The sequence below is a fragment of the Peromyscus eremicus genome, chromosome 11 (assembly GCF_949786415.1).
Source record: "Peromyscus eremicus chromosome 11, PerEre_H2_v1, whole genome shotgun sequence".
Taxonomy (NCBI): domain Eukaryota; kingdom Metazoa; phylum Chordata; class Mammalia; order Rodentia; family Cricetidae; genus Peromyscus; species Peromyscus eremicus.
In genome coordinates, this window is record NC_081427.1 from 7,488,377 (window position 1) to 7,512,511 (window position 24,135).

Below are 24,135 nucleotides of genomic sequence, written 5' to 3' on the forward strand. Positions count from 1 at the left end.
GGGCAGTACAACTTCACACTGTGGATTCTGATCCTGGATTACCTTTTTCCTGATAGCCAGAGAGAGAGTGCTGGGCAGGGAGCAGAGGCCAGGATTTGGATCCTGCTCAAAACATGGGAAGGCTACTTATAACAGGTTGACAGGGGCTAAAAGATTGACACCCATCAACCTCCTCACACACGAGTGAAGAGCAGCACGCTTAGCTTCTCCCTTCCCTCCCTTCACTTGCAGGACCGGATACCACCAAACCAATGGGATACAGATGCTAACATTAGTCAGCCTGCAGGGGCAGATGGCACACCACACTCCATGTGAGAGTACTGTAAGGAGAATGCAATTCAAGCACTGGGTGAACACAAGACACGATTCAGAGACCAGATGGAGCAGGAAAATCATTGACCAGAACTTGAATGTGCTGAGGCTTTGGGTAGAAGGATCCAGCTACATCTCGCTGTGGATATCCCTCAAGCCATGAACCCATTTTCCTCCCTTCCTCTCTACAGCTTCTAGGGGAAAAAGTCAACCAGAATGTGCTCCAGAGCCTGGGATCTGCGGAGGATGTGATAGGGCAGTGGTAGATAAGAAACCTGCAGACTGCCCTTTCCCTAACATTGAGCTGTCTGCTCTTATGCAAAGTGGAGCAGCAACTCCCAGCCCTGATTGTATTTTTAGCAAATGTTGCTGCCTTCCTCCCACCCCTTTCTTTCCCTGTGAAGGTGCTCCTGTGTGCAGTGGACCTAGCCAGGGAGGAAAACCAGATGCATAGTGGATGGGTTTCTAAGTGGAGAAAGACATCAAACCACAGCGCAGCTATAACAATCTCTGTTCACTGGCTCATGCCAAGAGTCAGACCCACTGGCATTACAGACTGCTGCTGTGGAGTATGCTAACAGCCTAACATATATGAACAGTTTCAAATGTTCACAGAACTAGCACAAGCCAGGAACAACTTAGCAGATGTCCAAAGTTCTCCTTCAGGATGCATCAGGATTGTGCTTCAGATACAACCTGCCTCTGAAATCCTCTCTCATGACCACTACAATTACATTGCCCTGTCAGTATGTTGAAATTACCCAGAAGGCCAGGCTGCTGCAGGAAACCGTGTGACTACTATTCATGAAGCAAAAGCCACCACTGTACAAAGGATGCGCCATTTTATAACATGTAAGTTTGGCCTGTATGTGTTGTGTGTGGTGAAGTTACCCTGTGTTAGCTCCCCGAGCCCTGTATGCAGAGACATGAAGGCAAGCGTGACTGCCTTAAGCCCAGGATCACACATGACTTCAGTTCCCAGACACTGCACATGGGGAATGGAGTGACAGATGGCCTTTCCCACAGATGGCCCTATGCAGTCACCACTCCCACACATTCCTCTGCAGTGTACTTTGCCCCGCACTCATCAGGGCACACTTAATTTCTCCAACCTTGCACATCTGGGAAAGCCTTGGAACTGTGCAACCAAAAGTATTCAAAGGAAATAGGCCTGTGCCTGTTTCTCGGCACGGCCAGGAAACTTTCATTTCCTTGCTCTTGAACCTGTGTGCAGAGGGAAGAAAGGCCATAGGCTGGCCCTGGAGCATCAGCTATGTAAATGAGGCGCTTCTTACACCCAGCTGTGAGAGGCCAGCTGTGCTTATGCCAGGGCCAGCCAAGATGTGACTGCAACTGGATGAGACCCAGGAAACTATCCAGTGGCATTCAGGCTCCCAAGAGGACTGTGCAGCAGAGTAATAAATGATGGTAGCTTGAACTATAAAACTATACTTACATGTATTTGTTGATTTAATTTGTTTTCTTTCAAAAAGAGGGAAAAAAATAAGAAGGTCCTGCCAAAGAAAAGAAACGCCTTCTCTTGAGCTCTGGAAGTCAACGCAGGGTTTCAGGACAGGGATGATGCTGAGAGGCAGCAGGATGTCAAGCTTCTGCTGTGTTTAGATGCGGTGCTTTTATTTGCAGAACTCAGTACTTATGGAAAAGCCATAGAGTGCTGAGCCTATTGTGGCACTGCCCAGATGGTTCTGGTTATAATCTTCCTCACTCTTCCAATTCTGAAAGCACAACCAGCTGTCAGCTACACCAAGCCTCAGGAACCATTGACGATGGTGACCATGTGCTACAGAGATGGCAGCCAGCCCCTGGGGACAAAGGGCTTCCCATATGAGCCTGCCAACTCTGCCCCACACCATTTCCTCTTTGCATGACTGAAGCAAAAGTCCACAGCCTCCTCCCTGGCTACCAGACCTGTCAACACCTTCCAGAGAGGTCAGAGTTCCACTTGACCACTCTGGTGGGCAGCCTGCCCTCTTGAAGAGCTGCATACATGACCTGCACCTGTTCTGTAGCTACACAGTTCCTCCCAATAGCTTTATGGAACAGGGCGATGAATATGAAATGCTGAGCCACTGAACCAAAATTACTTAAGACATATCAATTTTTAAAAAATTCAACATGTAAAATTCTGACACCAGAGATATTCCAAACATTGACCCATAGGCCAATGGTATCAAGATATGGACGGAGCTGGGCACAAACTTTTTGGTCACATTATAAACTACTGACCTGTCCTCAATGACTGCCCCTCCTAGTATTCAAATCCTTGTACAATTCCATGAGGATATTTGAAAGTGACCATCGCTTAGGTTGTTATTATTCATTTATTCTGTTCAAAGCTTTTCAGGAACAAGCTTGTTGGAGCAGAATGGATTTCTGAATAGAAGTCTTTTGGATAAGCTGTTGCTAAGCCAATGCTCAGGCGCTCCTTTTGTACTTGCTGGTGTCATGTGGAACTTCAAGATATCATTTGGCTTGGGTGCTCTTTGTTCCCATCCAAATGCATGCTGAAGTTTAACTGCCAACATGACGGTACCGAGAGGTAGCAGTGCTTTTAGGAAGGATTTATGTAGTTCTTCCATTGAAGAGGCCACCACCAAGGGTCTTCTCCATCGTGGGCCCTTCGCTCCCTCTTCATCACATTTTGAAGGGTCTTCTCCATCGTGTGCCCTTCACTCCCTCTTCACCACACTTTGACTTGAATCATCATGAAGCCTCAGTAATACATAGTAGCTATATCTACTCATAGACTTTCAGAACCATGAGACAGAATAAACCTTTTTCCTCTGTGAACTACCCAGCTGCAACAGAAAATCCACACTAAGCCTTCTGAATGGATGCCTGAAACCCAAGTACCATTCAGTCCAGAGGATGTCACATTCACATACTCAGTCGCTATTATCTTAGGAGGCTCACTAGCCAGCACCACTTCTAAAGAGAAGGCAAATGCCAGGAAAGCACTGGAAAGCCCCATGGGAGGCATTACATCAGGGGCATTTGCCAGTACGAGGTATGGATGTCTAATTCCCTTCCTTGCTCTGGAGCTCTGCCTTCACAGCTCTCTTAGAGGTGAACACACCCAGATGTGCACAGCACATGCAAACCCCTTGCTAAGTTTGGCGTATACTATGAAGAACAGAATGAAAAAGACTGGGAGTGTTTCTTGAATGGAAGGGAGAGTGAGGTACACATAGTTGGTGCTGATGGTAGGAGAACTGAGACACTCCCATCTAAATGACCATGAATCATTCAATAGATCATAAGTATATGTATACATAGTCTTTCTAGAATGCATATGATTTGATTGAGAGTTGAAACATAAGTATGTGTATATAAATTAAATATCCAACACTAAACCACATTCATAATTGACAAATAAATCTTAAATAACAATACTCCTGCATAACAAAGAGTTAAGAACTCCTTCACAATGATTTGTTCCCTATTTTAAAAATTACCGCTAAATGGCCCTCTCTTGGGTTCCCATAGAGACAAAAGGAGGGGAAGGGTGGATGTCACGTGCCTTGCCACCTCTGCCGTAGTGAGCTCACAACTTGGGAAGCAAATGCTGTGTGGCATTTTCATGTTGAAGGACACACTGAATACTAGACTGAGCCCAACATGCCCCATGGCCCTTGGGGTCTACACACAAGGAGAGCTTGGGAAAGACAGAAATGGTTCTTCTCTGTAGAGACCCATAGAGGTTTCCTAGTGAGAACTTACTCAGGGTCTGAGAATCTGAGCATGCTTTACCCAGCAGGGCTGCATAAGGGGATGATTGGACCATGGGCGTGGTTTCCAGGTGTTTGGAAGGGTCTACACTTGGCTGTGCGGTGTGCTTTTATCTAGCAAGGGGGAGGTCCTTTGCCCTGCCTTTTGGCATTGTTATAAAAACCTCTTTTGAAGAGGCAGAGGGGCCGTTGGATTTTGATCCAGGTCCTCCTGAAGCTATCCTGTGTTTCTGTCTTTCTCCTCTTCGCTATCTTTCTATCTATAAGTTTCTTATCCCTCTCTCCTCCTCATAAGAACCCTTTAAAAAATGGGAGGTGGCTTCCCACACTTCCCTGGAGCCTGGAGACTAGTTAGGGATCTTGATCAACACTCTGGACTCACTTTAAAGAGGAACATTCTAGTTTTCCCAAACTCCCTGCTAAAGAGCTGCAACACAGGCAAGGCAGGTAGGCAGAGGGAGCTGTACTCGGCGAGGGACTTGGCAGAAGTGAGCTTCAAGCACCTCCAGTTTTCCATTTCATGTCCTGAAGGTCTTCTGACACTTTTGGAAAGACCCTCTTCCTCATCCTGACTGCTGACCATTTTCACACTGGGGAAGGACATCCTACCACAAAAGTCAATTCATGACCTTTGTCCCCTGAAAGAAACTAAGAAACTTGCTGTGCATTTGGGGACCCTGTGAGATGGACAGAAATACTACAGAGAGATGACAAGCCCCAAACTTCCCTGTGATCCCCCGAAAAGAAGCCTGCCAACAGTTCAAGATTTAATTAGTAACCCTGAAGCCATTTTTTTTTTCACTTAAGGCAACCTCTGCATGCAGAGAACTGCACCATCCAATATAATGTGCTCTCTGATAGACAGACAGCAGAATGCCAGAGACCCAAGCATTGAACATACACAGAGCTGTCTTATGCGATAAAGCCACCAACCCTTTGTTATGGTGGCATGTACTGTAAAGGATAGACCTTATGTTAAAAGGAGAAAACAGGACTGGTGTGTACCTCAGGGGTAGAGCATGGAGCACCTGAATAGCACACACAAGGTCCTCAGTTCAAACTCCAACACATACACACACAGATGGGGGAGAACATTTCAGGAATGCCACTTCAGGGGCAGTAATCTCATGTCTCTGCCATGGCTCCCAATTCCCTGCATGCCACTTTACCCCAGTGAGGAAGCCCCACCAAGGAAAGGCGACACTAAGGACCGCTTCTATGCTCCCTGCTCCCACACTTAACTTTCTCTCTCTCCTCTTACCACTGTGACCCTGCCTTGGGCTCCTGGCAACTCCACAATGTTCAACTGACCCTGGAACATCAGTTTATGTTCTCAAGGAACACTGCAGAGAAAATGGCATCTGATCCAGGACAAGGGATCTCCCCACTGGAAACCAGGTGTAGAAAGAATAAAAACCATGCTTGGCTCCTGCACACTGTCTTTAGGGTACAGTGCCAGCCTAGAGCAAAAGCTAGGAAATGCTTCCTGGAAGGCAAGATGGTTCCTCTCTGTGCCATTGTCTTCAGTGGAGTTAGCCAAGTAAAAGCAACTTCCAAGTCCAGTTGGTGAGTAAGACCCCAGTGTGAGTCCCTCTTTAGAAGCAGAAGAGAGCATCGTCTCTCCGTGAAGGCTCAGAAACCTGGCCTGGACACACACAGAACTGGAAAGCCTCAAGAGTGTCCTCCAGATTCAGGGGCTCTGTGGAATGTTTGTGTCGACTAGGAGGCAGTCAGTGTTCAACAAACCAGACACAAATGTTTCCACTCTACCCTTCTGTCATGCCAGTTTACAGCTGGGCAATAGAAATTGTCAGCATATAGCTATTGAAATTAGCCCATATGTTTTTGTAAACCATGGATTATTTTACAAACACACAAACTCAAGGGGGGAAATAGAATCAATGAATAAGGCAGAGAAGACAGCGCTTTGTATCTGTGTGAGGGTGGTGCCTGTCCCTAGACACAAGAGATGCACACATGATACTTTCAAGGAGAAGATCATGTGTGTCTGGGGTGACTGGGAGCCACACATGAGTCACAGATGTTTTCACAGGGTAACAGTATCCCCCTCCCTCTCCGACAGATGAAAGGCTGCTATGACAACCAGGTTCTTTCTGCCTTGGAGGGGCCCGCCACCCTTGTCCTTTGACCTCTCTTTCATGTGCATGGGACAGAAGAAGAAAGCAGATTTCAGCTGTTCTGCATGTTCCTTCGCAGTGTCACCACATGTCCCGCTGTGTCTCTCACAGCCTTCTTCTGGCAGCTGGTACGGCCTCCAGTCCTGCACAGCACACACCCTCGTCCAGCTCCTGATTCCAAACCTTCAGTGACCTCTGTCCACAATCGCAGGTTAACCTTACGTTTTCTCCAGGGAGTTAGATATTAGTTTTAACAAAGCCTCCCGTGCTTGTGTTGGATTTCAGTTGACCATCCAATGATGTTGAATGTGCCAAACTGTCTGAGTGTTCGACACTGTGTTGTCTAAGATGCCGTTACTAATTTTGGAGCATTGGAAATCATCCAGCACTGAACACATTTGAACCTGATAAAAATAGCCCAGCTACCCTCCGAACACTTCAACCTACTGTGAGATCAACAGATGTGCTTCTAGTTACAATTTGGGTGGCACATCCGGATGCAAGAAAGAATTCCTTAAGGAGGTCTGGGGAATCTTCCACAGGTTATTCTTTAATAGATGTCTCACTTTAGGAGTCAAAATTAAACAACAGATAATTAACTCAGGATTTAATGTCTATAATTGTAAGCAGAGGGTTTAAGGCAGCTTAGATACAAAATACTCACCTGAAATATTCACTATAAAATAATACAACTTGACATACTCTTTGAGTCTCTAACTACTGAACTGTGGTGCCTTTGGTTAAATAAGTCCAATTAACTTAATTAAATTAAATTAATGTGGAGAAACAGCTAACAAATTCCCAATCCTCAGAAGGGCAAAGCTTGTCAAACATGTATTTCAAACACTGACATATTCCTTCAGCTGTCTACCAGCTCCCAACTGTGCTCCAATCTCTTTTGTATAAAAGCATCTATGTTTTTAGCTTTGCATGAATCTGCAAAGACACAAAAGATGAATTTATCTATCTGACACGGGTGCTCCTTTCACTCCAGGGTTTTAAAATATTTAACATCAACCATACTGTGTTTGGGTCATGCCACAATTATCAGGTCCAAGAGCCAACTGACAGAAGTCAATACTGGTGGCTGGTTTAAGAAGAGGAAAAAAAGATAAACGTGGTAATCCTAAAGACTCTCCAGAAAGCAGCCTTTCCTAATGTGCATGGGACTTGTTTTCATAAGCTAGCCCCTCAGGTTTAATTAAACCCAGTAGCCAACTCTGTGCTCATTCAAAAGTGCAATTAAAGAACAACCCAAGAAGGACACTTGGCCCTGAGGGCCTCCCAGGAGTCCCTATGATGAACAATGTGCTAATTACCCCTCTGTCCAGGTCTCTTAATGACAATCTGCCATGTTTCCAATTGCAACCCTAATTCTTCCACTTAGGGCCATCTCTAGAAACCTCAAGGCAGGAAGATTGGCCCCAAAGGCTAATTCTTCAGGGAATGTATACTTTTAATTAAAACACAAAATGCCAAAAGATCACTGAAAGGTACTTAACAGTAAGTCTTGAAACTATTAAAAGTGTGTATATTGCCAACACTAATTAAAAGCACCCTTTACTTATAGATTGAGGATGAACTTGCAACCTTAGTTACAGGACACAGCGGAGCCACTCTGAGAGAGAGGCTGCCAATATTCCAGAACTAGGCACCAAACTATGTAATGATGCTTCCTGGCTCTTCTGCAGGTAACAAGATCACAAACAACTAGAAAGATCCAAGTGGCAATCTTTTTTTCCCCTTTAAACAAACCCAACTTCTGCTTGGGAAGCAGAGAACAGAGAAAGCCAGTGTGTGTGTGTGTACCAGCTTTATTTAATTTTATACTGGGTGTGATGACACTAAGTGGAGCCACCATTGTCTGCATGGGGGAGCTCCATGATTTGGGGGGTTCTTTGCTTCTCAAGACCTTCTCAAATTGACCCCTAACCATCTTGCCAACTAAGCAAGCAAGCAAGGAAAGGAAAGTGACTCAGTGGTACTGGGTGACATGAGGGGTAATTACAAAACAGAGCCGAACCTCATCCCACTAAATTTCTCTATAATAGGACCGCTGGGAGAGTATGATTCTTTTCCTAGTAGGAAAAAAAAAAAAAAAAAAAAGAACAAGGTATTTAGACACTGTGATGGAAAAACAAAACAAACAACTATAGGTTTCTAGAAGATTCTCAAGGTATTCTGATTCACACAGATCAAATGAGGAATACCTGTCAGATCTTCCATGTTCCAAAGTCTCTTCTGCTCCCCTCCACCAACCAGAACTCACCAATCGAGGGAATGACTGCGTGCACCTGAAGTACATGTTTTCTGTTATAATCTATACGAGAACATCTTCCCTTTTCCATTCATCAACACTTGGAAGAGCCTCCTCCCATCAAAAATTCAGGATACATTCTCCAAAGGCTAAGTAAGTCAATTTTCTCTCTACCCTTGGTCCTTGGATATAAATTAAGAAATAATAAAAAGTCAGTACATACTCCTTTAAGAAATTTCTTCTGAGTGTTTTTATCATTGGGGTACAGCATCATGATGTCTTAACTTGTCCATTTACAGTTGCAGGAACTAAACTCCAAGCATTCAGATGCTGCTATGACAGGATGATGTGGCCACACAAGGAATCACATTATAAGCCTGGTGTGGTGATGTGAATGTAGTAGGATCTTTAAGAGGTGGAGTATAGTGGGAGGTTGCTATTGGTCCTTCCCATAGTTGTGACTTCCTGTCTAATTTGCTCTCACCATTATGATGCCACCCATGATGAGGTCCTCACCAGTGCCAAGCCACCCTGGTGCCACATCCTTATACCTCTAGAACTGTAACCCTCTTTTCTTTATGAAGTTACCCAGCCTTGGATATTACATTATAGCAATGGAAAACAGGAACACACTCTGACTCCATGATGTTGTAGTGAGCCTGGCGCCCTAAAAGCCCATGCTGCTAGTCTTGCCTCTCAGATGTGTCCTGTAAGTTCCCCGCTGTGAGTCCTCCACTGGCTTTCCCATGTACCAAAATAAACCTCCTGGGAGCTGGAAACTCGGCAGGTGGGCCTGGAGAAATTGCTCAAGTTAAATAACATTTGCAGGCAGGCGTAAGCTTTCAAGTGAATGAATCTCCTTGACTCTTCCTTGCCAGCTTGCACTTCCCTGAATGATTTCTTTTCACAAGCTGGTGATGGGACCGAGGAATTCCATCACTGCTGGCAGACGGAAAGTAAATTTGGCTCCAGGCCTGACTTCAGAGTAGACTTGGAAACTGCAACAACTACGCTGTCTGGACTTGCACAACTCTGCTCGGATTCCTCCTCCTCCCAGACCTCTGAACTCCACTCCCCAGCCCACCCCCAGGACCACCACACAGCTTACATTCAGGGGGACATCCTCGGGTATAAAAAGCATCATGGAGACGATCTAGTTGTGCCCTAGACAAAAGTGGGCGTGGGGAGGGAGGGAGGAAAATATTTTCATATCAGCCACCAGTCCAGCACTACCTGGTGTGACCTGAAGCAAAGGAAAATGATCGGCAAGAGGTGGGGAAGCAGTGAGGGAAGAGGTGTGTGCAGCCCTGCCATACTGCTCTCTTTCATGAGCAAACAGGGCTGAAGAACAGGGTTTCCATCACTCCGCAGCAAGCAAAGAGAATGTGACCCCAGAAACAAGATACATCTTCGCCAGCCAGGCAGCCCAGCATGTGGCACACAAGTGAGATGGAATGGCCAAGGCATTCCTGTCGTGCACATAATGGACTGAGGATGAGCTGATACAAAGCAGCCCAGGAGCAAGAGAGAAGAGAGCACAGAGGTCTTGCTTGTCACACCAGCTGTAGCAGTTCCTAGATCCATAGATCCCAACAAACATGGGCCAGCAAACCGGCCAACCACACTCTACATAGTTGGGTCAGGGAAGATGACTGAGACTGATGTTTTCTGGGGAAGTTGGAGCATAATAATTAAAGACTGAATGAGGGTTGGGGAGATGGCTGAGTCCGTCAAAGTACTTGCTTCACAAGCCTGCAGACCCCAGCTCAATCCACGGAGTCCATACAAAAAAGCTGGAGGTAGTGGTCTGTGGTTTTAACATATAAGGCCGGCACTGGGAAGGTAGAGATGGGCCTCTAATAACAAGTTCTGTCATGAGGAACAACACCTGAGGTTGACCTCTGACCCCCCACATGCACACACATACACAAAGATTGAAAAATGGACAGGGATGGCCACCTTATCACAATGATAAGAAGGGTATGTCATCAACCTCTGACACCTAAGCTCATTCCCTAGAAAACTTCATTTCTATATTCTGTGCAGGGATTGGAAACATAAACTTTGAGCAAAGGTCTACCTTTAACACTTAGCTCAAAGTTAAGACTTTTTCTTTGGTGACACATGAACAGGATCTCATGTGTCAGGATGTGACAGGATCCCGTGTAGCCCAGGCTGGCCTCCAACTTGTTATTCAGCCAAGAAACTTCTGACCCTTCTGCTTCCACATCTCAAATGCTAGAATTACAGGCATGTGCCACCACCACACCCTCAGTTTGTGCTGGGCTGCTGACAGAATCCTGGTGCATTGTGCATGCTAGGAAAACAGTCTGCCAACAGAGCTGCACCCCCAGCTTAATCCAACCATAGACTTTAGAAAAAAAGTGAAGGTGTCTACAGATACAAGAGAATGAAGTCATTAACTTTCAAGCTAGGAAGTGATATCTGGGGTTCTTTCTGATGTTTCAGCCTGCAACAATAAAGTTAGGATCCCATACATCTGCTAGTATCCAAAGATCAATACTTAATGTGAAATCTTGGATGCTTTCCAGAAAAGTAAATGGCTAGAAAAAAGTAAAATCTTTCAAAGGTAATAGTGCTATCCCCGGTCAGAACAATGTCTCCACATCATACTGCACATAATACATGATTGTGATCAACTCAAGCTATCAGAACCAAAACAAGCCAATGACTACTCTAGAGATTTTAAAACAAGAGAAAACTACATTGTTTGCTTACTCTATAATTAAAAATCCATCCTGACAACATGGAAATCTCTCTGATCATGCAATAATTAGTCAACCTGTTTAACAAAATGACTAACCAGCTCCTTTAAAATTCTAGAGAATATGTGCTCATAGGAAATAAAACAAAACTAAACAAGAAAAATAGTGCCCTCATAAAGAGCATTCTACTGATGCCTTGAAACCATCAAAATGGGCAGAAAGAAAAGAATAATAATTCAATCTTACAAATAAATCTTTGTCACTTGCCACACAAGAATTCAGGACTGGTAATAGAAAGCATGGCCATTCTGTAAATTCATTTGTCTTAACTTGGGGATACTTATGTGAGAGGTGACAGATTCAGAATAAGACAGTGAGAAATCATACTCTAAGAGGTCTATAAAAATATTGCAGTGGAGTTTCAGATAGCTCCTCTCAACTTCCCAACAACTGTAGCAACGGAAGAAACGAGGTGTTGAAGAGATACAGGGCTGCTACCCTGCACCATCACAGAGTCTAATAAACATGCTTCCTTAATAATGGAAAGATGTCTACGAGCTAGAGCACTGGCCAGCCATGGCCAGATCCTAAAAGCCATGCAGGGTATTCTTGGAGCACAGATTGCCTGCGCCAAAGCAAACACTTTGACAGAAAGTCACCATGTGGAAGCCAACGGTGCAGGGAAAGCATGACGGCCACAGGAGAGCTGGGCAGCCTGTGGCAGGAGGCAGAGGGGATTTTTAAGGCAGTAGACAGATGGAAGTGGCAATAAACAAGAGGGGAGGGCTAAACTCACTCACTTCCCCCGAAAGACAGCAACTGAAGCGGAAGGAAACTGTAGGCAGCGGGCCATTCACGTGTGTTTCTACCCATACCCTTTTTTCAGCTTTGCACTTGAACCAAGAAGAACAACGTGCCAAAGCAGAAAGCAGAGCAGAATGGACTAGAAACGGCGCTCCAACTCTTAAACATAAAAGGTGTCCAGGTCTGCAGCATTTTGAAATGCACCCTCCAGCCAGACATGAGGCCCTTCCCCTGAGGACATTCAAGTGGGAGGCCCACTTGAGCTCAGGAGTTTGAGTGAGCCTGGGCAACACAGCCAGGACCCTAGGACAAGAGAAAGGGCAAGGAGGGGGGAGGTAAGGATAGATGGAGTAAAGGAAAGATGCACAGCAGCATAAAATCTTTACTCTGTCTTTAGGTTTGGCTGTTGGAAGTTACCTACTACTGGGCTACATAGCAAGACCCCGAAACAAAAAGAAAACAAGTTGCCTGCCTTACCCGCCAGCTGAAACCAACGCAACGCCAGCGACTGCAGGAGAATGCAGAAGTGCAGAAGCAGGCCTGGTGAACTGGAACCAGGCAAAGCTGACCATCCTCACTTAGTGAAGAAGCTTTGGCCTGTGAGTTACAGACCCTGACTGGAGCACTAAGGAAACATGGGGTTCTGTGTTCTCCACACACCCAAAGCAACTGGACCAGCAGGAAAGATGCATAATAAACCTGGAAGCCATTGGCGCCATGAGTCTCTCCCAAAGTAGCTAGGCTGGCTAAGCTTAGTTGATCGATTGACATGCTTGTATGGGCCCATGTGTGAACAACCCGAGTTTGCCTATACCCGTAGCAGACACCACAGACTCCCAGAAGGAAGTTCTTTGCATCAAAGAAACTTGGGACATCTTAGAGCCCAGTAGCCTTGACACTGACTCTGTAAAACATTATGGGAACCCAGAATAAAGCCCCCAGTAAATTCAGCAGGAGCTATGTTTAGGCTGCTGGCAGTCTAATTCACTCTAACTTTAGAAATTATGTCCCAGATTTCCATTTTAACCATATTACGGAGGAATGTCACATGCTATAAAACTGACTCACTGTAAGTGTACAAGCCAGTGAATGTGAGTAAATGCACAGGTGGGTGAACACCTCCACATTGCACTGCCATTCTCCAGGAAAGAGCCTGCCTGCCCATTTGTCTCACTTCCAGGTCTCACTGCTAGCCCCAGGCAACCATTTATCCACTTTCCATCTTTATAGTTTTGCCTCTTCTAGAAGTTTCTATAAATGGAATCAAACAATGTGTGGTCTTCTGTGGCTGGCTTCTTCCACTCAGTTCCATGTTTTGAGGCTCACACCTACTACAGCATACATCAAGAACTCGCTCGGGTCATTCTTGAGCAGTAGACCATGCACAGATATAAAACATTATGCTTAGCCACTTACCAGCTTTAGCTTATTAAATATATACATCCAACTAAATGGCAAGGCTGATTGCCCTGATCTCAGGAATGAAATGAGAAAGCCTGGCACATTTGTAAAATTTTCTGAAGTCATAATGTGTGAAAATATGTAATGAGGATACAATTTGTTCCCTGGAACTTTGTGTGGGTGGGAAGTGTTTTTAAATAAGCAAATAACATCCTGGAATTTCACTTTTTATGTTTTAATACACACCAAGTATTTTTATGCTAATTCCAAGCCAAGCAAGGTCATCAATTCATTTACCAAGTACCTAATGTATAATTAGCATATATTAGAATATATGGAGTACACAGTCCCCCGGCTCCTGGCTTTCAAACACAGCTGTATTCTAGGATTGTAGTCATGAATCAATTTGAATGTATGAGAATATGTTTCTTCCTATGAAAAATATAAACAGTTCTCACCACCCTGTTACTGTTTAAAACATATATATATATATATATATTCATATATGACATATATCATATATATATATATATGTATATCAAGGTCCTATGTGACTGATGCTCTACTGCAGTCTGTAGCACATAAATGTATTCACCCGTTCATTTACTGAACCACTGCAGCCAGGGGGCCTCGTGGATGCCAGGCACCAATCTAGGAACTGGGGGCCACAGTTATAAATGAAGCAATCTCACCTGTCTCAAGATTACACTCTGCATTGGTGAAATATGTTAAGAAACATATACAACGTGTGGGGCAGTGCAAAACGCAATCAAGGGGGACAGTAAAATAAGGAGGCTAAGGGGAGGAAAGGGGAGAGGAGGTGTTCTAGACCGTGTATTTAGAGACTCCTTCTGAAGAGGGGATGCTTGGGTAAGGACCTCAAGGCAGCCAGCTCTAAAGACAGAAAGCCTCACAGGAAAATGCACAAAATGCATTCTAAGCAGGAGTGCCAAGACCAGGCTCCTAGAAGCAGGCAACAGGACTGGAGTCTGGAGAGCCAGCAGTGACGGGGAACAGGTCACAGAGCCGTGTGGTCTTAGAGCCTGTTCCACCTCCACCACCCTTCTTGTAGACCTCGGGCTTTTGGATCCTATGTGGATGTAAGGGGCAGCGGGGGACAGTTGGTGGACTCAAAGTGGGCAAACAGAACCAAGCCCACATGAGTCTGTTGCTGACTTCAAGTTCTGGGAGCTCTTTCTCGTGTCCTCGTGCATTTCTCAAGATCACAACCTCAACCTAGTATTTTGTTTTGCACCGTCCTTCTGAGTCCCTACTTGGAAAACAACCACCAGGCCACTCCTGCTGGGGAGTCTTCTCTGGCTTCCCATCTTCATCTCCACTCCCCATTTTTTGGGGAGATTAGCTCTGTACACAACCAATATGGATGTGGGGTTCTTACCCAGCATGGCTCTTGGCCATCTCCAAGTCTGCCTGGATGGTTCAACCACTCTGCTGAACCCTTGTATCTACCTCCTCCATGAGCCACACGGAGACATTGGCGCTACCATTCCTGCTCCCACCTATGACACCCATTGCCAGACTCTCTAGCCAGGCATTTCCTCACCACCACTCTCCATCATAGCAGGTGAACCATTCTTTCAGGAGTCCACAATGTTGCCAGCAAACCCAAAATTAAAGGTAGAAACGTCTCCTACTCCATTTCTCAATCATGAAAGTTGCTTCCCTAAACTATGGGCCTCTAGGAATTCCCCTAAAGTCAAGCACAGGGCTAGAACACATAAGGGTTTAAGTGACAAGACAGTTTAAAAGCAAATCTTGTTTGGCTGATACATTTAGCTAAGCAGAATGAATGCTGACTGAATTGTAGCATTGGCTAGACCAAAGAAGTTTAACACCTAGGGTAATTTTTTTTTCTTAATTTACTTTTACTGTATGCCACTAGTTACAACTTCCTTCACATTACAGTTGGTACAGGAAATTTAAATACTAGCTCTCTAAAAGAAATTCAGAGATCAGTTGTGTTTCTAAAATCCTTTTGGCTTCAGGATGCTGCACTGCAAACTTCCCTAGGCATCCTTCATGGTACAAACAGCTTTGGGAAGCCTCCTCCAGACACAAAGCAGCTCTGGTTTTTCTGTCTGTCCGCCTATTTTTACAGGAAGAGATTTTCTCTGTGTGGAATTGTGTTTGGATGGAGTTTACGAAGCACATCTCTCCTGTGAATCAGAACAGAAGTTTTAGTGATGCGCTAACCGTTTGGGCAAATGCAGGCAAGGCAGAAAAAACTGCTTAGTAGACTTCTCCTTAGTGTCTTTGACTGTTTTTCTTTCCATGGCTGTATTATGCATCATTGCCAGACACTGGGTGAATGTGAACCAGACGAAAGGGCCTCTGCTGCCTGTGACCAAGTTGTCCTTGTGCAACTCTGGCTGTCACCTGCCTACAACTTTTTTTTTTAATCTCACATCTCAGCAAATACAGTATTATTTCTCCAATGGTGCCGGCTGCTGATAATATCACTTGACTGGTTATTTATCATATATATCTGTAATTGAATTACCCACTGCAGTAATGGGATTTACTCTCAAATGTACATAAAAATGCAACACAAAGTAAAATTGTTCCGCTGTGTGCTTCCTCGTCACTTGGCTTGAACTCCAGGTCAGCCAATTCCACAGAAACACAGAGACAAAAAAGGAATGAAAGACTGAGCGATTAAAGACAGGTGGGTTCATGACCAAACACAACAGAAATCCATCCTTTAACAAAGGTACTCTCTTTTGAAATAGTTTCTCATTTGTTGTTAATCAGAAATCCAGTCCTAAAACGTGCAAAGAAAAAGGAGTAACGGAGTGACTTACTTTTCCACGTGCAATTGTGAGCATGTGAGGAAACATTTGAGAACTCAGGAAGGGGAATAATGTGTGTTCATCTTTGGTCTTGTCAAATAACCATAAATTTGGGGACCAAAAAAGGAAGGAAAGAGAAGAGGATGACAGCCATATTCTGGGCAGTGTTCTGACTGCTGGAGTCCACTGCTGCACTGATCCCGTTTCCAATGGCACACCCCAGGTGAAGCACAGCTTCCTCTTTGCAGTCGTCTGACTTCAAACTACCCTGCATGTGAAATGGAGGCCAGATTTCCTATTTCTAGGAGCTTCCACAAGGCACCAATTAATTATGTCAGTATCTGTGTGCTAAAATAAATTACTTAGAATTCAGTATCTTCTCGTGGGTCAAGCTTTTTGTTTGCTGTGTTCTGTCTTACTTAACCTCTGAACCAAACAGAATTTTAGACAGACTTACTGAGAGTCGAAACTCTATGTGTCATAAGTCGATTTTATTTTCTCTCTTTCCTTTCTATCAGAAATAGATTTTTTTTCTGTGCCTGAAAAACCAGTACCTGAAACGGAATGATACAGTTGGTAAAGGCACTTGCTACCAAATTGAATGACCCAAATTTGATCCTCAGATACATAGTAGAAGAACAAAATCAACTCCCAACTCTCACAAGCTGTCATGTGACCTTCATACATTTACCAGGTCCTATGCAAAACACACACACACACACACACACACACACACACACACACACACACACACACACTTGTGCATGCTGCACATATTCACTCACTTACAAAAAAAGTAATAAAAGTGTAAATACCCAAAAAATAAGTGCTGTATTTACATGTATACCAGATGCTTCTTCAAACTACATCCTAAAGAGCTGGTGGATACCCATCTCTGTGATGCTACGAATCAGTGGGAATTAAAAACAGCAGAGTGCCCTATCTATAGTAGACCATGTCTTCAGGGTAGTAGAGGTTTTAAAACATAGTAATTTTCAACTAGACTTAAATCTTAAACTAAAAAAGATGTGGGGAGCATCTGTGAAACCTCTCTGTTGCCTACAACAACACCAAAGACACTATAAACAGCTTAGAAAATGACACACACTCCTCTGGGGAGTCCAGAAAAATTAACTTTGCAGAATATAAATATACATTTGCAAGCAGGTGCAGGTGGGCAGAAATGGAGAAGCTTCCTTGGTAGATACTGTATTGTAATTCAATTTGTTAGACACTGTAATTTATGTTTTCAACATTATTGAACATTAAACACAAAAACTTGTCACCTTGGTATTATAATTATATCCTAAGCAATTTGTCTGAGTAACTATAGCAACAACTTCAGATACATTTTATAATACTAATTTGGTATAATTTTAGAATCAAGAATTATAGAGGATTTATTATAAAAAGTGGAAATGCTTTTCTTGAATGGCTGTACATATTCTACATCAAAAATGGGCTGCTTAGCTAGACCTTAATGTACATGAATGGATTTATTCTGTATTGCATACCACATGTTCTGTATCATAAGCCTCTTCTTTGGGGTCAGTTCTGATCTGCAAACTCTGGAGTCCATGCTCACTCATTTATCCCATGGAATGTCTTGTGCCCTTGGCTGGACTCTTAGCAAAGTCCCATCCAACCCTCCTCCACCTTCCTGTATTTTATCAGTGGAAAGCCTCTATTCCAGTGACTTGGGGATTAAAAAGACATCCAGAGCCCTTAAAAATCATCATCCAGTTCATTGAAACTATGCAATGGTTCAGCTAGTTAGCCTTCTCTGGCATGAGAAGCAATTGATACAGTCCCTGAGAAACTGGCATCTATCTTGAGCAAGAAGCCCTCAGCAAGAGGCTAAAGTGAGGATAGAGAACAATATCCTCTGAGAAACTGACAGCTAGGAGGACTTGAGGTGGTCCATATGCTAAACTTGCAAGAAACGCTTATATTCATCTTAGTAGTTTTACTCTGCACTCTACATTTCTCTGTTTCATTCTCTGCAGACATGGCTAGGAAGTCACTTGAGACAGACACAAACAGGGGCAAATGCCAGTTTATTTTCACCAGATTCTGAACACCTCAAATACTTCTCTGGTCAAAGACAGGCTTTCCCACCCAGAAGACCAAAGTCTTTGCACTCAGCAGGGATCCTGCAGCTGTTTGCCATTAAGACAACCCAAAGAGCTAGCAACATCTTAAAAGGCATAAAATAATGAGCATCATCCATCCTCCCTCTGTGAGGGAAAGTATGTGTTGACTAAAGACATACAAAAGCGGATACCAGTTCATGGACTCCACGGTGTGGGATCACACATTGTGACTACAGGCAGCATCTTGGGTGAGCCATTGTCTCAAAAGCTTTTACAATAAACAGACTCAAGGGAAAGGAAATCTGTGCTTCAAACAACTACATTTAGAACTGCTTTTTCATGTAAATCAAGCATGCCGAAGAAATTTGAGTGGGCAGAAAGAAATGCACACTCCAGTCGGAGTAAACACGGCAGAGACAAGTTGCTTCAGAGATCTACAACAGAAGGTGTCTGCTTAAGACTTGAGCCTTAAGTGGGACTGTGGACTGCTTGCTCCCAGGGATGAGCTTCACCTTCTCTCAAAAAATGAAAAGTGGTATTAATCAGCAATCAATTCAACAATCCTAATTGGGTATTAAAAATAAAAAATAAAAATAAAAATAAAACGTTTGTTCCTAAAGTCTAGTTTTGTCTTTCTGTGCCTCCTTTTAAAAAAACTAACTCTGTAATTAACAACGCGTCTGCTCTTCACAAACTTGGCCATTATGTCAGGGCCCTTCCAGATAAGCCTGGACACACAACTATTTTAAAATAAATATAAGTAAATAAGCTGCAATCATTTAAACACCCGGCGTTTTAACCAGTGTGCTCCTCAGGAACCGAACCTCTCAGTATTACACATAACTCTGGTATTTTCACCCAATTTCAACTGCCTTCTTGTCAAACCCAATTGTAAAGGAGAAAGATGTGCAGAGACGGAGGAGTTTGTCTTCGAGGAGACCTTTCTAGTTAGAGGGCTTCCGTCCAACTTTGCTGTCGCTTCTCCTAACTAGGCCGAAAGCTCTCTATTGTAACAGAACAACTTCCTCCGCCCTTCGCCTTTCAAGGTGAAATTACTGCAAAATCTGTGATTTACCACTACCTGGTACATTTATTTATCCCTACCCTCTTGCCCAGGACAGAGATACCAACATGCTTGGTGGCAACCTCTGGCCTTCTCCGAAAGCTCGCTCTTGGCGCCCCCTGCCGGGGATCTCCAGGACGCCGCAGGCGCAGGAAAGTTAAAGCCCAACTCCAGGCAACCGCATCCAGGTACGAACAACAAAAAGATGAGGTGAAAGCGCTTCCCGCCAAAGCCAGGGGAACTGGGACCTAACCGCGCAAGGCTCCGTACCAGGGACGATCGCGGGGGACCAATCCCCACCCCCAACAGTTCCTCCGAACATCTCGAGTCCCGATCTTCGCCTGGCCCCAGACCCTGAGTCCGGGTACGAAACGCATGCGGAGGAGCTGCCAGCGCACAGGGGCTCCCGCGAGTGGAGCTCACCCGGCTGGCGGGTCCCCAGGCCTCACCACCCCTGCCTTAGTCCACCTCAGCAAAACAGCCTGGCGGAGTTGAGCCCCAGTCCCACTATGCCCAGATTCTCGCAAACACCGCAAAGCCCCTGAACCTAGAGCAGAAACATGTCCCCGGATCCACAGGGCTGAGACGCAGGCGATTTCGACTGCCAGACCTGGCTGCAGCTCCCACCACGCGAGCCTGGCTTCGCGCGGAGTGCGCGCACAGACCTCCACGCGTACCTGAGAGGTGCTGGCCGAGGTGCAGGCTCTCTCACTGCGGGGTCGCACACCCGGACACTCCAGCTCCTTTCCAATGCACGGTCGGATCCGGGCAAAGGCTAGGACACAAACTTCCAGCCCGTGCACTACCTCCAACTGAGACCGCCTCCGCACTGACGGTGGTCCTATTCCTACTGGCGCGCGCGGCTGCCAGGCTGTCCCCACCCAGGTGCCTGCAGAGTGACCCTAACCGAGACCTACACCACCCACAGACCAATGCTGCCCCAGGTCTAGTTCACCCGCGCAGGGTCTCAGTCACGACACCCAGGGACGCGGCGGGGAGCGAGCTCACCAGATGAGGGGAGCGTTCCTCCTGCCAGTCATCCAGCGCCTGGGGCCTGGAGCGGCTCCAAGGGTCCTCTTCAGCGTGCTGCAAGGGAAGTCGAGGCAGCAGCCGCCACTGCTCCCCACCACTTCTCCAGAGCTCTCCTCCGCTCACAGCGCGCCAGGCTGGGGACCAGCTCCGCCGCCAGGAGCACGGAGTCCTCAGTTGCGCAGCTGAGCGAGCAGGCTCCGGCTGAGCGAGGGCGACCCACAAGGTGGCAAAGTTGGGTGCCCTCTGCTTGGTAGCCGCGCGTGCGAACACCCCAAAGAAGGGTCGCACACGGGCTGGAGCGCCCCAGCAGTGAGAAGATGGGATGCAGAGGCCACCTCTCGGCAGGGACTGCGGCCGGCCAGTGGTTGAGGAGCCCACCCGCGACGGGAGCGCAGCGCCCGGGAGTGGGCACAGCGTGAGCAGCCACCGCCGGCGCCGCCTTCCCGGCGAGTAGAGCCGCGCTGGGTGCGCGGGCCCGGAGCTCGGGGCGGGGAGCACAAGGCCGCCTCGCCACGCCCCCGCCACGCCCCCACCGCCGCACCTCCCCTTCTCCGCCCCTCCCGGGTGCAAGCTGAGCGCCCCACCCGCCCCTGACCTCCCCAGGCCCCTCCTCTGGACCCGCCTCTTCCCGAGATGGGACCCCTACACACTCCGGGGGGGCTGTCACCCCACCCCACGAGTCCCATTAGGGCCTCCCGAGTGCAAGTTCACCCAAGTGGTGACTTTTTAGGGACCCTCTTTCTCGTCTCGCAGAGACCTTCTGTGGCTACCCGCCCCCTGTCCAGTCGCTCCGACGTGGCTACTTTGCGGGTTGGGCTGTATAAAGGGCTGGAGGCAGCTCGATGCAAACCAGAGACGTGGCGCTTCTCCTAGGCCGGCCTAGGCTCCAGGTATGTGCGCGCCCCTCGGCGGATCACGGGTGGGGAGAGGGTAGGAGCTTACGATTCAGTTATTCAGTTCTTCCGTGTCATCCTAAGGAGGCTGGGGAGGGGGGCGAGGGGCTCTCTGCGGACTTTTGCAAGCGAGTTAGGCCCAGGAGGCTCTCAGCTAATTCGGGCTTGCATGACGGGGATAGATCAGACAAATGAACAAATCCGTCATCCAGGGAAACTGAGCTCTTAAGATGTCCCCAAGTGGCCCTGGTAGCATTAGGACAGAGTTTCTTCGTGGACAGAGCCAGCTGAGCTAATTCTCACTTCTGCAAGGATATTTGAGCCTTACTGAGTGAGCATCGGGCAAAAAAGTTTATATTGGAACAAAAAGTAAATCTCCTTGGCAGGGCAGTTTTATTGACGCGTTGCTCAGTTCTCCTTCTAAGGAAGTGATCAACTCACGGGGGGTTTTAAACAACATGCGGGGTTGTTGGATGGGAAAGTTACAGGAAACGTGGGTTCCTAACCCTGTAGCCACGTGTGACCCATTCCCTCAGTATAGGATGGGGCGACAGCGTCTTCGGTCTGTTTTTTCCCCCCATCTTGGGCCTTGTTGGTGGCTTCAGGATGTTTTTGCACTAAGGAACCTCATCAGTGACTCTCTTAGCTGCAGGACCTCAGGATGTCCCTTTGGGTCACATTCACACCCTGGTAATCGGCAGGTTGCAGATGTGATGGGGGGGGCATTTCAGAGTGTCTGTAAGAGTGCCATTGTGCTAAAGGGAGACCTGGTAGTAGCTGGAATGTGTCCCGACTCTTCCGGGACCACAGAGATTCAAGAGAAGGACAACAGAAGCACAAATTGCCACCAATTTGTCGTTTCTGTCGCCTTTCAAATGAACGAATGAAATGAAACTATTTTTGAAAGCATCCTTGGGAGCCTATGTCAGCCCCAGAGTGTACACTGTCCGGAACTGTGGGCCCGGAGGGTACTAAAGGCCCCACTTGGATGTCTTTCGGGGCTTCTTTGGGAAGCATCCCCTCGCAGTTGTTCGGCTGGCTTCTAGCTCTCAGTGGCAGCTTCTGGTTTCTGGGTCTGGAAGGGAAAAGTTAATGGGTTTCCTCTGCTTCTCCCTGCTGCTTCAGAAGTGGGTGGGAACTGGCGCCATTCCCAACATTCCCCTTCCCTAGCCTACGTGGCACAACAGTCCGAGAGGCTCTTGGGAGAAGGAGGCCGGCCAAGGGCCAAGGTCTGGCAGTGGAGGACCTCAGCCTTACCCTTGAACCCTATAGCCTTCAGGTGGGCGGGTGGAACCTAACAGGGTAAGACTCAAATGTGTTTACTTAATTCTTATCCTTACCCCTCGATGCTACTGTCAAAGACAATTAACACTTTTTTAAAAATTATTTTATTAAGAAATAAAAAAGTGAGGTGCATCATGCCCGTGTACCCAGCATTCCGGTGGCTGAGGTAGAATGATTGAGAGTTTAAGGCCAGCTTGGGGTCACCTAGGGAGACCCCATCTCATATGAACTCGCAAGCAGGCAAAGAGACTCACTCTTCCCTTGGAGGCCTAAACCCTGTGCACCATGGGGATGGTCACACAGAATCTCACCCTCTAAATGAGGTGACTCTGTCGCTGAGGCAGGAAATGGGTTCGGCTTTACTGTTTAAAGAACGACACTGCACCGTTGTTAAAATTCATCATTAGTGATAATGAATTAGAAATCTCTAATAAGCAAGAGCAGAAACCGGATTCACATGTAGAAGGCTTTCTTGGTTTAAAGGGAAATAGCTCTGAATGGAAGATGATTTTTTTCACCGACTTACAGTTTGTGAACTTTTCGGAGCTAAATGTTTCCCTGTGCAACTTGACCCAGCTCACCAGGAACATTCGTTACAAGCACTAAAGGAGAAAGAAAGCTGTTAAACATGAAATATCTGAGGCTCGGCACCAAGGAGGCACTCTGAAATGAAATTGTTTTAAAGTGTATATAAGTATTTCCTTTTCCTACTAAAATTTGATTTTTCCTTTTAAAAAAAGCCTTTCTTGTTAAGGTACCTGAATCATCAGATTGTAAAACTAAACATGATTCCTATTTTACCAAGGGTATTCTGTTGTCATCGCAATGAAACACCCCCCCCCTCTCTCTCTCTCTCACACACACACACACACACACACACACACACTCAACTGTGTCAGATGAGCCTTGTGTACAGGTCACAGTTGAGAAAAGGTGGGAAACAAGAGTCGGTGAAAATGATGACTTCTGGGGCACTGATTCATGTGACCTGAAACATGCCATCCATTTCCTGATTCACCTCAGACTCTGGTCAGAAACACCAAGCAGCACGTGATTTTGAACTAATGCAACAATTCTGTGTTATCTCTATATTCCCTCCCAGGGCCTGATTACAGCCGGAGAACGGAGCAGGGAGGAGCTGAAGAGATCACGGTCTGGGAGACATGAAGACACAGCTGTGGACCACAGTCAGCTTTCCCAGGAAGGCTCCCTAACTGGGGACTTTGAAATGTAATGAGACTACTAAATTATTTTTTTTTTAATGCCTGGAATCATGTTTTCCTGTATAGATGAACCCGGTAGATACTACAGTAACCATTTGACAATTTTTCACCCTGGTTTCCAAGATTGTCTGCCTGATCCTGTACTTTTTTGCTTGTTTTGTTTTTTGGACAGGGTTTCTCTGTGTAGCCCTGGCTGTCCTGGAACTCACTCTGTAGCCCAGGCTGGCCTCCAACTCAGAGATCTGCCTGCCTCGGCCTCCCAAGTGCTGGGATTAAAGGCATGCGCCACCATTGCCTGGCTAATCCTATCCATTTTAACACAGCTGACAGATTACACCATGATGGCCACC

The 24,135-nt window shown here is 46.2% G+C and overlaps 1 protein-coding gene, 1 long non-coding RNA gene and 1 other non-coding gene across 3 annotated transcripts in view; 2 read left to right on the forward strand and 1 right to left on the reverse strand.

The window, feature by feature from the left end:
• Positions 1-20,823, reverse strand: part of Sema5a (semaphorin 5A) — a 485,625-nt gene extending 464,802 nt beyond the window's left edge. Inside the window, exon 1 of the mRNA XM_059276245.1 lies at positions 20,362-20,823. The gene's annotated coding sequence lies outside the window, so the exon portion shown is untranslated. The remainder of the gene's footprint in view (positions 1-20,361) is intronic.
• Positions 20,824-20,981: 158 nt separating this feature from the next.
• On the forward strand, positions 20,982-23,824 carry LOC131921796 (uncharacterized). The gene is made up of 2 exons (XR_009382093.1): positions 20,982-21,275; positions 23,665-23,824. It is a non-coding gene; the product is annotated as an uncharacterized LOC131921796 (long non-coding RNA).
• Positions 23,512-23,581, forward strand: LOC131922101 (small nucleolar RNA SNORD123). The gene has a single exon (XR_009382210.1). It is a non-coding gene; the product is annotated as a small nucleolar RNA SNORD123 (small nucleolar RNA).
• Positions 23,825-24,135: the final 311 nt, after the last annotated feature.